Genomic DNA, 16255 nt, shown 5'->3' with positions numbered 1-16255 from the left:
TGAGTGTGTACAGTGTGTCCAGTGAGAGTCATGACAGGTGAGTGTGTACAGTGTGTCCAGTGAAAGTCTGGACAGGTGAGTCTCTACAGTGTGTCCAGGAAGAGTCTGGACAGGTGAGTGTGTACAGTGTGTCCAGTAAGAGTCCGGACAGGTGAGTGTGTCCAGTGTGTCCAGTGAGAGTGAGGACAGGTGAGTGTGTACAGTGTGTCCAGTGAGAGTCTGGACAGGTGAGTGTGTCCAGTGTGTCCAGGAAGAGTCTGGGACGTCCAGAGGCAATCTGTACTCTCAGAAGGGCCATAATGGACCCGCGACCCTGTCTCTTGAGCCGAGGCATGTCCTCAGTCAAGATCACCACTGGAAGTGTCTCTCCTCGTCTGGAGGTGTTACCGTGAGACCTGGTCTGTCAAGCGCTTTGCGCTGCTATGTGTATGAAAGGTGCTCTATCAGTGAAGTTTATTATTATTATTATTATAATACAGCGAGCGCTGCTGGGGGCGGAGAGGCCAGTCGGAGGAGGGCTGGACACTGGACGCTGGATGGTGGGCGGGAGGGGTGGACTTACGACGCCTCGCCGGGCCCGGGTCCTGCTGCGACCGCGCACGGCCGTGCGGCATCTCTGTCGGTCCATCATCCTGCCGAGACAAGCAGAGTCACAGAGGGGAGGGGAGGGGGCGGAGCCACACCGCTGGGCGGCTTGTTCCCCACCCCCGCCCCCCTCTGTGTACAGAAGAGCCCCCTGTCCTGACTGGAGGACCTCACCCAGCTGTGTCCTGAGAGAAGCCAGGGTATCGGCTTCAACCACACGGACTGGGCGGCCTGTTCCCCACCCCCACCACCCTCTGTGTAGAGGTGCAGCTCCTCTCAATATCTTTTTACAGCACGATCACACCCATAAGAGTGGAGTAACGGTAAAAAAAAAACAACTTATTTCTCCACTTATTTTGTTATTTCTTGCCAGCGGCGCTTTTGACTGACTTACCGATTTCACGGGGATACTGAAGAGCGATTCTGTTTATTAAGCGCTATATAGTTCTTTCCTCCTCCTCTCTCTTCACTCCTCTGAGCTCACGGGGCTCCGGCGCCGCCCCCCGCTAGAATCCGCCGCTCTGTGACGTCAGGCGGCTCATTGTGACGCCCCCGTGACGTCGCCCCCGACGCGCTCACGGCTCGGCCGCGAAACAAAAATGGCCGCCATTTTTCGCGGTTGTTTTTTTTGGGGGGGCGGACATTTTATTTTTCCAACTCTCGGCGGCCAGCCGGGTGTCCCTGTACGACCCCGGTAGTCGCCACCTCGGACAGGCAGGGGAAACGGGTCCAGCTGTTTCCGGCCCAAGGGTGACAAAAGCTGCACTTGAATTTAAAGACAAAATCACGTCGAGGGCGCATTCAGCACCCCCACGTCCAACACGGGTTTCCGTGGGGTGGGGTTCAGTGAAAGTAGCACCCCCCCCGACCCCCAAGTCGAAGAAAGACCAACCTCCACCCCCCTCTAGCGCCCAAGGGCGGACATTTCGGGCCACGCCACGTCCAAAAAACACGGGTCCCCCCCGTCCTGCGGGGAAAAGAGACGCCATTTTCTTTTCCGAGCGCTGCGTGGGACCTCACGACCCCCCCCCAAAAAAAAAACGGGCTTCGCAGACGAGGAAAACCGGGCACGTCGACCTCTCTACAACACCACCCGGCCGTTTCTGTTTCAGACCGTGGGAAAAAAAATAAATAAATAAAATTTCGCCCCTCACCGACCGCCGCGCAAAAAAACACAACTTCACGCTACAGAAACGGGCTGTGTGTGTGGGGGGGGGGGACACGGGAAAAAAATAAAACCTGCGTGTTTTCGGCAGAGTAAGCTCAGCGGGGAAACTCCCTGAATCTCGGGGTTGCTTCTTGAACCCCGAAAACGACCTTTTCTCTCTCTCTCTCGTTTTCTTGTTGTCTGGGACGTTCACGAACTCCGCCGCGTCAGTGCGATTCCCAGCGGGACGTGAACATAACCCCCCCGTGGGGCCACAGCGCCCCCGTGTGGCCGAGAGGACCACCACCCGCAGGGCTGAGCTTTTACTGCCGTGTCCCGCTTTCACTCTGGCGATGAAGGAGGGAATCAAGGAGGAGAATTAATATTGTGATCCACCAGTCCATCACAGGACACACACACACCCTGGACAGGACAGCAGTCCATCACTGGACACACACACCCTGGACAGGACACCAGTCCATCACAGGATGTTCAGTGCCTCTCTCTAATAAAGTAGAAACGCGACATTAAACTCCGTTCGAAACGGGAGAAATCACCAGGACACGATACACCTTGCTCCGGACGATGGGAGAAGACCTGTACCTTCACGAGTCCGGGTTCTGAAAACTTCTTCTGACAGTTCAAAACGTTTCGAAGAGACTACAGCGCTACCCTGTTTTCCATTTCTATCGTGTGTTATTATACAGTCATAAGTATCTGTCCTGATCACAGAGTCCCCCTCTCACTGCCAGTACTGAAGCCCAGTGCAGCACGAATAATAATAATAATTAATAAGTCTGGACCCTCCCCTCAGAGCTCTTCCCAGGTCAGGGGGATCCCCTCCAGCCCCCCCAGTGTGCAGCCCCCACCTGGATGATGCTCCAGTCCGCTCAGCACACAGCAGCTCTCAGTGGGGAGGAGAGCAGAGGGATGGAGCCAGTTCAGAGAGGGGGGGGTGATTAGGAGGCCATGATGGGTCAAGACCAGGGGGGGAATCAGGCCAGGACACTGGGGTAACACCCCTACTCTTCTCCAGAGACACCCCGGGATTGTTAATGAGCACAGAGAGTCAGGACCTCGGTTTGACGGCGCCTGTTTACAGTCCAGTGTCCCCCGTCACTATACTGGGGCATCAGGACCCCCACAGACCGCAGGGTGAGAGCGCCCCCTGCTGGCCCCACTCACACCTCTCCCAGCAGCAGCCTTGGGGGGGGGGGGAGGGAAAAAACCAAAAGCTAAACAGATTTTTTTTAATTTTTTTTTTATTGATCCTTAACAAAACAATAAAAATTACAAGCTTCAGTCCAGTCCAGTCTGGTGTCTCTCAGCTGCGGTCCAGTCCAGTCTGGGGCCCCTCAGCTCCAGTCCAGTCTGGTGTCTCTCAGCTCCAGTCCAGTCCAGACTGGGGTCCCTCAGCTCCAGTGCAGTCCAGACTGGGGTCCCTCAGCTTCGGTCCAGCACAGACTGGGGTCCCTCAGCTTCGGTCCAGACTGGGGTCCCTCAGCTTTGGTCCAGCACAGTCTGGGGTCCCTCAGCTTCGGTCCAGCACAGACTGGGGTCCCTCAGCTTCGGTCCAGCACAGTCTGGTGTCCCTAAGCTTCGGCCCAGCACAGACTGGGGTCCCTCAGCTTCGGTCCAGCACAGTCTGGGGTCCCTCAGCTTCGGTCCAGACTGGGGTCCCTCAGCTTCGGTCCAGCACAGTCTGGGGTCCCTCAGCTCCAGTCCAGTCCAGTCTGGTGTCTCTCAGCTCCGGTCCAGTCCAGTCTGGTGTCCCTAGGCTCCTGTCCACTTCCGTCTGGTGTCCCTCAGCTCCAGTCCAGTCCAGTCCAGTCCAGTCCAGTCCAGTCCAGATCTTATCAGGCACAGAACCAGGAAAGGAACCTGGAAAGAATATTGTTATTGCAGGTGTGAGGGACACAGACACAGACGTCACCATGACATCAAACAGCAAGAGGAGACTCCTCCTTGAATCACAGACACGACCAGGCGGCGCCCCCCTGTCTGCTCACCTGCACCTCCTCTTCCTCCTCTTGTCCTTCCCGGCAGCCAGCTCCTCCTCTCCCTCGCTCTTCCTCTCCTGAGCTACGGTCTCCTTCGGCTCGTCCTGGTCTTCTGGCTCCACCGACACGCAGCTCAGGGAGTTAAGAAGGGCACACCAGCGCTTCTGAAGCAGAGACAGGAGAGTCACGTTAAGAGTCGGACTGGACACTCCAGTACATGAACACTGCACTGAGAGAGAGAGGGGTTCACACAGACACACTGACTGGACACTCCAGTACATGAACACTGCACTGAGAGAGAGAGGGGTTCACACAGACACACTGACTGGACACTCCAGTACATGAACACTGCACTGAGAGAGAGAGGGGTTCATACAGACACACTGACTGGACACTCCAGGACATGAACACTGCACTGAGAGAGAGAGAGAGGGGTTCATACAGACACACTGACTGGACACTCCAGGACATGAACACTGCACTGAGAGAGAGAGGGGTTCATACAGACACACTGACTGGACACTCCAGGACATGAACACTGCACTGAGAGAGAGAGGGGTTCATACACACACACTGATTGGACACTGGACAGGAGTAAAGAGAGGATCAGAGCATCACCCACCTTCTTTTTCTTCTGTCTCACAGGAGGTGGTGATTGGACCTCCTCCAGCTGGAGTCCGAGGAGGGAGAGAGGGGGCAGGAGAGGGACAGCACAGGGAGAGAAAGAGAGAGACAGGTGAGTCAAGTGTCCCAAGAGCACAGAGACTCTGCTGAGATCACACTCGCAGGGAGTGAGCCTGGGTGTAGCCCACTAATACTGACCCACTGGACACCACAGGACAGAGAGGAGGAGGAGGAGAGAGACACACTGCCTGGACACCACAGGACAGAGAGGAGGAGGAGAGAGACACACTGAGGACAGAGAGGAGGAGGAGAGAGACACTGACAGACAGGGCTGAAAGAGAGAGAGACACTGAGACCCAGGGACAGGGAGACAGCAGGCCGAGAGAGAGACACTGACAGACAGGGCTGAAAGAGAGAGAGACAGAGAGGCAGGGACAGACAGACAGCAGGCCGAGAGAGAGACACTGACAGACAGGGCTGAAAGAGAGAGAGACACTGAGACCCAGGGACAGACAAGACGGCGAAACTCCACCACAGACAGGACAGGGGGCAGGGTGGGACCAGCACTGACCTCCTTCCTCTCTCCTGCCGGAAGAGCTGTCTCCACCTCCTCTTCCTCCTGCAAGTCAAGAGACAGGCTGAGAGAGAGACGGGCTGGCGGGACATCGGCGAACAGAGCTGAAGGCAGAGAGCCGGGGAGACAGGCCCAGCTGGGACAACGCAGGACAGACAGAGAGCAGGGAGACACAGGGAGAGAGACCCAGCTGGGACAACGCAGGACAGACAGAGAGCAGGGAGACACAGGGAGAGAGACAGGGAGAGAGGGACAAACACAGAGACTCAGACAGAAGGACAGAAAGACAGAAAGAGCGAAGTACAGACGGACAAAAAGACAGAGAAAAGGACAGATGGACTGATGGACAGAAAGAGAGAAAAGGACAGAAAGACAGATGGACTGAAGGACAGATGGACAGAGAAAAGAACAGAAAGTCAGAAGGACAGATGGACAGAGAAAAGAACAGAAAGACAGAAGGACAGTGAAAGGGACAGATGGACAGAAGGAAAGATGGACAGAGAAAAGGACAGAAGGACAGACGGACAGAAAGACAGACGGACAGAAAGAGATGGACAGAAGGACAGATGGACAGAGAAAAGAACAGAAAGTCAGAAGGACAGATGGACAGAGAAAAGAACAGAAAGACAGAAGGACAGTGAAAGGGACAGATGGACAGAAGGAAAGATGGACAGAGAAAAGGACAGAAGGACAGACGGACAGATGGACAGACAGACAGATGGACGGACAGACAGATGGACAGAGAAAAGAACAGAAAGTCAGAAGGACAGATGGAAAGAGAAAAGAACAGAAAGACAGAAGGACAGTGAAAGGGACAGATGGACAGAAGGAAAGATAGAGAAAAGGACAGCAGGACAGATGGACAGACAGACAGACAGATGGACAGACGGACAGACAGACAGACAGACAGACAGACAGACGGATGGACAGACAGACAGACAGACAGACAGACGGACAGATGGACAGACAGACAGACAGACAGACAGACGGACAGACGGACAGACAGACGGACAGATGGACAGACAGACAAACAGACAGACAGACGGATGGACAGACAGACGGACAGACGGACAGAAGGACAGATGGACAGACAGACGGACGGACAGAAGGACAGACGGATGGACAGACAGACAGACAGACGGACAGACGGACAGACGGACAGACGGACAGACGGACAGACAGACAGACAGACAGACAGACAGATGGACGGACAGACAGACAGACGGACAGACTCTGCCCCACTTGCCTCGTCAGACATCTCCGCCTCTCTCCTTGCCCTCCGCACTGGGGAGCCCCAGGCGGGGCCTGGAGGGGCCGGGCGGGCGATGGGGGGCAGGACGGGTGGGGGCAGGGGCAGGGGCACCGCCCCGGGCAGCAGGGGGGGCTCGAGGGGCATGGCGGCGAGGAAGGGGGGGCGGCGGGGCGGGGCGGTCAGGGGCCGGAGGGGGCCGGAGGGGGGGGCCGGGGGCGGGGGGCGGAGGGGGCTCTCGGGCGAGGACGGGGGGGACACCGAGCGGAACGAGCCGGGCGAGCCCGAGCGGGACGAGCCGGGCGACTCTGGGAGCTCCAGATGCAGCTCGGCCGCCCTCTCCAGCTTCTGGACGAGCTCGGGGAGACACGAAGACACCTCGGGATTCTGTCCAGCGGGGAGAGGGGGAGACACAACGCAGGGGGGATGAGACTACGCCTGGACAGGTGAGTGTGGACAGTGAGAGTGTGGACAGGTGAGTGTAGACAGTGTGTCCAGTGAGAGTGTGGACAGGTGAGTGTGTACAGTGTGTCCAGTAAGAGTCTGGACAGGTGAGTGTGTCCAGTGTGTCCAGTGAGAGTGTGGACAGGTGAGTGTGCAGTAAGAGTCTGGACAGGTGAGTGTGTCCAGTGTGTCCAGTGAGAGTCTGGACAGGTGAGAGTGTACAGTGTGTCCAGTGAGAGTGTGGACAGGTGAGTCTCTACAGTGTGTCCAGTGAGAGTCTGGACAGGTGAGTGTGTCCAGTGTGTCCAGTGAGAGTCTGGACAGGTGAGTGTGTACAGTGTGTCCAGAAAGAGTCTGGACAGGTGAGTGTGTACAGTGTGTCCAGTGAGAGTCTGGACAGGTGAGTGTGTCCAGTGTGTCCAGTGAGAGTCTGGACAGGTGAGTGTGTACAGTGTGTCCAGTGAGAGTGTGGACAGGCGAGTCTGTACAGTGTGTCCAGTGAGAGTGTGGACAGGTGAGTGTGGACAGTAAGAGTCTGGACAGGTGAGTGTGTACAGTGTGTCCAGCAAGAGTCTGGACAGGTGAGTGTGTCCAGTGTGTCCAGTAAGAGTCCGGACAGGCGAGTGTGGACAGTGTGTCCAGTAAGAGTGTGGACAGGTGTGTCCAACAGTAAGAAGCTGTCTTACCCTGTAACCCAGCTCAGGGGTGTTAGGGGGTGCTCTGTCTCCTCCCCAGATCTCACCTTCAGGTCTTGAGAAATGACGGACCACTAGGAGACGCTGGAAACGAGGACACAAGACAGAGGTCAGGTCCACAGAGCTCACTCAATCACTACAGCAAGCAGAGACCTCTCGGCCATCAGGACTGTGGGGGTCAGAGTGGGGAGCTGTAGGGTATCGGGAGTTTAGGGGTCAGTGTGGGGAGCTGTAGGGTATCGGGAGTTTAGGGGTCAGTGTGGGGAGCTGTAGGGTATCGGGAGTTTAGGGGTCAGTGTGGGGAGCTGTAGGGTATCGGGAGTTTAGGGGTCAGTGTGGGGAGCTGTAGGGTATCGGGAGTTTAGGGGTCAGAGTGGGGAGCTGTAGGGTATCGGGAGTTTAGGGGTCAGTGTGGGGAGCTGTAGGGTATCGGGAGTTTAGGGGTCAGTGTGGGGAGCTGTAGGGTATCGGGAGTTTAGGGGTCAGTGTGGGGAGCTGTAGGGTAGATGTGGGGCACCGGGCCCACCACAGGGCGGCCGGTCCAGTCTCGCGGAAGGCGACCGGGTCAGACTTACGGAAAAGCACCGGGATTTGGGCCGGGACCTCTCCCGCTGCCAGTCCGGGTTCGGCCTGACCGGTGTGACCTGTGAAGACGCCAAAAAGCCCATCTCCGAGACAGCTCTGACCACATAGCCCAGCCCAGGCCTTGGGCAGTCTCTACAGTGTGTCCAGTGAGAGTGTGGACAGGTGAGTGTGTACAGTGTGTCCAGTGAGAGTCTGGACAGGTGAGTCTCTACAGTCTGTCCAGTGAGAGTGTGGACAGGTGAGTGTGTACAGTGTGTCCAGTGAGAGTCTGGACAGGTGAGTGTGTACAGTGTGTCCAGTGAGAGTGTGGACAGGTGAGTGTGTACAGTGTGTCCAGTGAGAGTGTGGACAGGTGAGTGTGTACAGTGTTTCCAGTGAGAGTCTGGACAGGTGAGTGTGTCCAGTGTGTCCAGAAAGAGTCTGGACAGGTGAGTCTCTACAGTCTGTCCAGTGAGAGTCTGGACAGGTGAGTGTGTACAGTGTGTCCAGTGAAAGTGTGGACAGGTGAGTGTGTACAGTGTGTCCAGTGAGAGTGTGGACAGGTGAGTGTGTACAGTGTGTCCAGTAAGAGTCTGGACAGGTGAGTCTCTACAGTGTGTCCAGGAAGAGTCTGGGACGTTCAGAGGCAATCTGTGCTCTCAGAAGGCCATAATGGACCTGCAGCTTGGTTTTCCTCGGACCCGCGACCCTGTCTCTTGAGCCGAGGCGTGTCCTCAGTCAAGATCACCACTGGAAGTGTCTCTCCTCGTCTGGAGGTGTTACCGTGAGACCTGGTCTGTCAAGCGCTTTGCGCTGCTATGTGTGTGAAAGGTGCTCTATCAGTGAAGTTTATTATTATTATTATTATAATACAGCGAGCGCTGCTGGGGGCGGAGAGGCCAGTCGGAGGAGGGCTGGACGCTGGACGCTGGACGGCGGGCGGGAGGGGTGGACTTACGACGCCTCGCCGGGCCCGGGTCCTGCTGCGACCGCGCACGGCCGTGCGGCATCTCTGTCGGTCCATCGTCCTGCCGAGACAAGCAGAGTCACAGAGGGGAGGGGAGGGGGCGGAACCACACAGCTGGGCGGCTTGTTCCCCACCCCCGCCCCCCTCTGTGTACAGAAGAGCCTCCTGTCCTGACTGGAGGACCTCACCCAGCTGTGTATGGAGAGAAGCCAGGGTATCAGCTTTGTTCCACACCCCTACCACCCTCGGTGTACAGAAGAGCCTCCTGTCCTGACTGGAGGAGCTCACCCAGCTGTGTCTGGAGAGGAGCCAGGGTATCAGCTTTGTTCCACACCCCCGCCACCCTCTGTGTACAGAAGAGCCTCCTGTCCTGACTGGAGGAGCTCACCCAGCTCTGTCTGGAGAGAAGCCAGGGTATCGGCTTCAACCACAGGGCTGGGCAGCTTGTTCCCCACCCCCACCACTCTCTGTGTAGAGGTGCACCTCCTCTCAATATCTTTTTACAGCACGATCACACCCATAAGAGTTGAGTAACGGTAAAAAAAAACAACTTATTTCTCCACTTATTTTGTTATTTCTCGCCAGCGGCGCTTTTGACTGACTTACCGATTTCACGGGGATTCTGAAGAGCGATTCTGAAGCTGAAACTAACGATCTAAGTCGAAGTAACTTTATTGGAAGAAACACGTGTTTAGAAAGGACTATATAGCGCTTTCCTCCTCTTCTTCTCTCTTCACTCCTCTGAGCTCACGGGGCTCCGGCGCCGCCCCCCCCCCGCTAGAATCCGCCGCTCTGTGACGTCAGGCGGCTCATTGTGACGCCTCCGTGACGTCGCCCCAAACGCGCTCACGGCTCGGCCACGAAACAAAAATGGCCGACATTTTTCACGGTTGCTGTTTTTTTTTGGGTGGACATTTTATTTTTCCAACTCTCGGCGGCCAGCCGGGTGTCCCTGTACGACCCCGGTAGTCGCCACCTCGGACAGGCAGGGGAAACGGGTCCAGGTGTTTCCGGCCAAAGGGTTACAAAAGCTGCACTTGAATTTAAAGACAAAATCACGTCGAGGGCGCATTCAGCACCCCCACGTCCAACACGGGTTTCCGTGGGGTTTGGTTCAGTGAAATTAGCACCCCCCCCCCCGACCCCCAAATCAAAGAAAGACCAACCTCCACCCCCCTCTAGCGCCCAAGGGCGTAAATTTCGGGCCACGCCACGTCCAAAAAACACAGGTCCCCCCCCCCGTCCTGCGGGGAAAAGAAACGCCATTTTCTTTTCCGAGCGCTGCGTGGGACCTCACGACCCCCCCCCCCCAAAAAACGGGCTTCGCAAACGAGGAAAACCAGGCACGTCGACCTCTCTACAACACCACCCGGTTGTTTCTGTTTCAGACCGTGGGAAAAAAATAAATAAAATTTCGCCCCTCACCGACCGCTGCGCAAAAAAACACAACTTCACGCTACAGGAACGGCCTGTGTGAGGGGGGACACGGGATAAAAATAAAACCTGCGTGTTTTCGGCAGAGTAAGCTCAGCGGGGAAACTCCCTGAATCTCGGGGTTGCTTCTTGAACCCCGAAAACGACCTTTTTTCTCTCTCTCGTTTTCTTGGTGTCTGGGACGTTCACGAACTCCGCCGCATCGGTGCGATTCCCAGCGGGACTTGAACATAACCCCCCCCCCCCCGTGGGGCCACAGCGCCCCCGTGTGGCCGAGAGGACCACCACCCGCAGGGCTGAGCTTTTACTGCCGTGTCCCGCTTTCACTCTGGCGATGAAGGAGGGAATCAAGGAGGATAATTAATATTGTGATCCACCAGTCCATCACAGGACACACACACACCCTGGACAGGACACCACTCCTTCACAGGATACCAGTCCATCACAGCCAGTGTCTCATGGGTGTCCAGGCTGGGTACCATCTGTCCATCACAGGACACACAGACACACACACTCACACACCCTGGACAGGACACCAGTCCATCACAGGACACACACACATATTATATTTCGCAAGGTATAATACGGGGGGAAAAAAAACATTTATATTTATCAACCTACTAGTAATACTGGGTGGATGTCACGTTCCCCAAAGTTCAGTGCCTCTCTCTAATAAAGCAGAAACGCGACATTGAAATCACCAGGACACGATACACCTTGCTCTGGACGATGGGAGAAGACCTGTACCTTCACGAGTCCGGGTTGTGAAAACTTCTTCTGACAGTTCAAAACGTTTCGAAGAGACTACAGCGCTACCCTGTGTTCCATTTCTATCGTGTATTATTATACAGTCATAAGTATCTGTCCTGATCACAGAGTCCCCCTCTCACTACCAGTACTGAAGCCCAGTGCAGCACGAATAATAATAATAATTAATAAGTCTGGACCCTCCACTCAGAGCTCTTCCCAGGTCAGGGGGATCCCCTCCAGCCCCCCCAGTGTGCAGCCCCCACCTGGATGATGCTCCAGTCCGCTCAGCACACAGCAGCTCTCAGTGGGGAGGAGAGCAGAGGGATGGAGCCAGTTCAGAGAGGGGGGGTGATAAGGAGGCCATGATGGGTAAAGACCATGGGGGGAATCAGGCCAGGACACTGGGGTAACACCCCTACTCTTCTCCAGAGACACCCCGGGATTGTAAATGAGCACAGAGAGTCAGGACCTCGGTTTGACGTCTCATCCGAAGGACAGCGCCTGTTTACAGTCCAGTGTCCCCCCTCACTATACTGGGGCATCAGGACCCACACAGACCGCAGGGTGAGCGCCCCCTGCTGGCCCTACTAACACCTCTCCCAGCAGCAACCTCAGTTTTTCCCAGGAGTCTCCCCTCCAGGTACTGACCAGGCTCCCACCTGCTGGGCTCCAGTGGGGAGGGGGCTGCCAGCTGGGAGCTGCAGGGTGAGATGGCTGCTGGGCAAACGATGGCTAAAGAGCTTCCTAGGACACCCTGGACTTCGTGGTCGACTTCCTTCTCTTCAGACGGAGGTGGCTTGAAATCTGTCTCGTTTCAAGGAGTATTGGACACGATGCCCCCCCTGCTATATCCCCGCCAACTGGTGGCACGCCGACGACGAGGGCTCTCGGCCTCAATCCATCAACCACAAACTCTCCGGGATGAAAGAGAAGGACAGACTCTGTTCGTTCGTTTTGGTGGGGGGGGAGGGAAAAAACCAAAAGCTAAACAGATTTTTTTTAAACCATTTTAATGATGCTTAACAAAAGAACAAAAATTACAATACAGATTAATGTCAAGGGGTTATTTAGTGACCCCCCCCCCATCTTACGATCATCACAGGACCTTAAAATAATACTTAATAATACAAGGTCATGCAGACGGTCTGAGGACTCAGGTGGAGATAATGTGAAAGTTTTCCACAGTCCAGTCTGGGGTCCCTCAGCATCAGTCCAGACTGGGGTCTGGGGTCCCTCAGTTTCAGTCCAGACTGGGGTCCCTCAGCATCAGTCCAGTCCGGTCTGGGGCCCCTCAGCTTCAGTCCAGACTGGGGTCTGGGGTCCCTCAGCATCAGTCCAGACTGGGGTCCCTCAGCTTCAGTCCAGTCCAGTCTGGGGCCCCTCAGCTTCAGTCCAGTATGGGGCCCCTCAGCTTCAGTCCAGTCCAGTCTGGTGTCCCTCAGCTCCAGTCCAGTCTGGTGTCCCTCAGCTCCAGTGCAGTCCAGACTGGGGTCCCTCAGCTTCGGTCCAGCACAGACTGGGGTCCCTCAGCTTTGGTCCAGTCCAGTCTGGGGCCCCTCAGCTCCGGTCCAGTCCAGTCTGGGGTCCCTCAGCTTCAGTCCAGCACAGTCTGGGGTCCCTCAGCTTCAGTCCAGCACAGAATGGGGTCCCTCAGCTTCGGTCCAGCACAGTCTGAGGTCCCTCAGCTTCGGTCCAGCACAGTCTGGGGTCCCTCAGCTTCAGTCCAGCACAGAACGGGGTCCCTCAGCTTCAGTCCAGCACAGTCTGGGGTCCCTCAGCTTCGGTCCAGCACAGTCTGGGGTCCCTCAGCTTCGGTCCAGCACAGTCTGGTGTCTCTCAGCTCCGGTCCAGTCCAGTCCAGTCGAGTCCAGTCCAGATCTTAGCAGGCACAGAACCAGGAAGGGAACCTGGAAAGAATATTGTTATTGCAGGTGTGAGGGACACAGACACAGACGTCACCATGACATCAAACAGCAAGAGGAGACTCTTCCTTGAATCACAGACACGACCGGGCGGCGCCCCCCTGTCTGCTCACCTGCACCTCCTCTTCTTCTTCTTGTCCTTCCCGGCAGCCTGCTCCTCCTCTCCCTCGCTCTTCCTCTCCTGACCCACGGTCTCCACCGCCTCCATCGGCTCGTCCTGATCACCTGTCTCCACCGACACGCAGCTCAGGGAGTTTAAAAAGACGCACCAGCGCTTCTGAAGCAGAGACAGGAGAGTCACGTTAAGAGTCGGACTGGACACTCCAGGACATGAACACTGCACTGAGAGAGAGACGGGTTCATACAGACACACAACTGGACACTCCAGTACATGAACACTGCACTTAGAGAGAGAGGGGTTCATACAGACACACTGACTGGACACTCCAGTACATGAACACTGCACTGAGAGAGAGAGAGAGGGGTTCACACAGACACACTGACTGGACACTCCAGTACATGAACACTGCACTGAGAGAGAGGGGTTCATACAGACACACTGACTGGACACTCCAGTACATGAACAGTACATGAACACTGCACTGAGAGAGAGGGGTTCATACAGATACACTGACTGGACACTCCAGTACATGAACACTGCACTGAGAGAGAGAGGGGGCAGGACCTCCTCCAGCTGGAGTCCGAGGAGGGAGAGAGGGGGCAGGAGAGGGACAGCACAGGGAAAGGAAGAGAGAGACAGGTGAGTCAAGTGTCCCAAGAGCACAGAGACTCTGCTGAGATCACACTCGGGGTGAGTGAGCCTGGGTGTAGCCCACTAATACTGACCCACTGGACACCACAGGACAGAGAGGAGGAGGAGTAGAGAGACACACTGCCTGGACACCACAGGACAGAGAGGAGGAGGAGAGAGACACACTGACTGGACACCACAGGACAGAGAGGAGGAGGAGAGAGACACACTGAGGACAGAGAGGAGGAGAGAGACACTGACAGACAGGGCTGAAAGAGAGAGAGACACTGAGACCCAGGGACAGACAAGACGGCAAACTCCACCACAGACAGGACAGGAGGCAGGGTGGGACCAGCACTGACCTCCTTCCTCTCTCCTGCCGGAGGAGCTGTCTCCACCTCCTCTTCCTCCTGCAAGTCAAGAGACAGGCTGAGAGAGAGACGGGCTGGTGGGACATCGGCGAACAGAGCTGAAGGCAGAGAGCCGGGGAGACAGGCCCAGCTGGGACAACGCAGGACAGACAGAGTGACAGACAGAAAGGAAGGAGAGAGAGAGACAAAGATGAAGGCACAGAAAGACAGCTGGCAAAGAGAAAGATTGAGATTGAGGGACAAACAAACCGAGAGGGAGAGAGGAAGGAGAGAGAGAGAGACAGAGATCGAGGGACAGACAGACTGACAGACGGGGCTGAAAGAGAGAGACAGAGAGGCAGGGACAGACAGACAGCAGGGTGAGAGAGACAGAGATTGAGGGACAATAATTTGGTTTCGAAATTTATTCTGAAAATTTACAATCATTCACTCCTGAAAAATATCGAGTTCAAATTATACATTATGTACAATATTGTAATCAACATATGGCTAATCATCAAAAATAGAAAAAAACTGTACTGGGGGACACAGCTGGCTGTGCTGTTCTGGACAGAACACACTGAGGTCCAGTTTCCACCTCCTGCAGGATCAAACAGCACCTCCACTGGCTCTCCAGTGAACGGAGGGACAGACAGAGAGGCTTCAGGCTGCAGGGTGACAGTGTCTCTGTGAGCTGAAAGACAATCAGGACAGAGGATGATAGAAGAACACACTCTGTCAAGAATATAGAGCCCTCTAGTGACCCTACTGTAGACCTGCTTACCACCCACAGTGACGATCACATTGCTGATACTGCTTCCCTTAAGGTCCCTCACTGTGTAGTTGCCCTGATCAGCTGGAGTGAGGGAGCGGAGTGTCAGAGAGCTGTTCTGCACTGACACTCACTGTTCGTACCTGGGGCCAGGGAGCCCTGCGCTGCTCAGTAAGACTATACGAGACTGGACAGATCCTGCAGGATCAAACAGCACCTCCACTGGACCAGCAGTGTGGAGGGAGAGAGACAGAGAGGCACCAGGTTGCAGGCTATGGACTTCTGCGTGAGCTGAAAAGGGACAGGTAGAAACATGTTGAATATTTAGTTTTACAATAATACCTTGAGTTTGGACTGCGATCACCTTCATTTTGTATTTCAGCTCTGAAAATGCAATTTAAAAAATGCACGCCCCAGTCATGTTAGGTTCAAGTTACAGTTGCATCACAACTCAATACATTTGCAATTCACTTCAAATGTTGTTTTTGTTTGACCCAGTCTGTCCTCACCTAAAGGAGATACTTACTTTTAACACCTTTTATTTCTTCTGGGAGGTTAACTGGCTCTGAGATAATTGTTCCTGGTGTTTGTGTTGTGTATGCCTTGCAATGGAGGGGTGAGAAATAATGGACTTATTACATTATAATGAATAATAATTGCTTACACTTATATAGTGCTTTTCTGGACACTCCACTCAAAGCGCTTTGCAGGACATGGGGACTCCCCTCCACCACCACCAATGTGCAGCATCCACCTGGATGATGCGACGGCAGCCATAGTGCACCAGAACGCTCCCCACACACCAGCTCTCAGTGGGGAGGAGAGCAGAGTAATGAAGCCAATTCATAAATGGGGGTTATTAGGAGGCCATGATTGGTAAGGGTCAATGGGAAATTTGGCCAGGACATTGGGGTAAAACCCCTACTCTTTTCGAGAAACACCCTGGGATTTTTAATGACCACAGAGAGTCAGGACCTCGGTTTTACGTCTCATCCGAAGGACGGCGCCAGTTTACAGTCCAGTGTCCCCATCACTAGACTGGGGCATTAGGACCCACACAGACCGCAAGGTGAGCACCCCCTGCTGGCCCCATTAACACCTCTTCCAGCAGCCACCTTAGTTATTATTGTCGAGAAAGAAAGAATATTAGGAACATGAAAAGGCTGAATGTCTTAAATGCATTTTTTATACTGAAACAGAGAGGCACACACACGTCATTACAAACGCACACCCGCACAGAGACGTCCTCAAGCGCCTTGTTCACAATTATGGGCTCCAACAGGAACAAAAAACGCCAGCCTGACAACTCGAGCATTCAAACCAAGAACCCAAACGTTGGCAGCCTGTGCAGAAAAGCATAAAGAACCACAAGCCTTCTCTTTTGGGAGGAAAAGCACACAGTCCCTCTCTCACACTCCTGATTTCCT

This window comes from Lepisosteus platostomus, chromosome 5 (genome assembly GCF_059453375.1).
Source record: "Lepisosteus platostomus isolate fLepPlt1 chromosome 5, fLepPlt1.hap1, whole genome shotgun sequence".
Classification (NCBI taxonomy): Eukaryota; Metazoa; Chordata; class Actinopteri; order Semionotiformes; family Lepisosteidae; genus Lepisosteus; species Lepisosteus platostomus.
Note: the sequence above shows the minus strand (reverse complement) of the source record.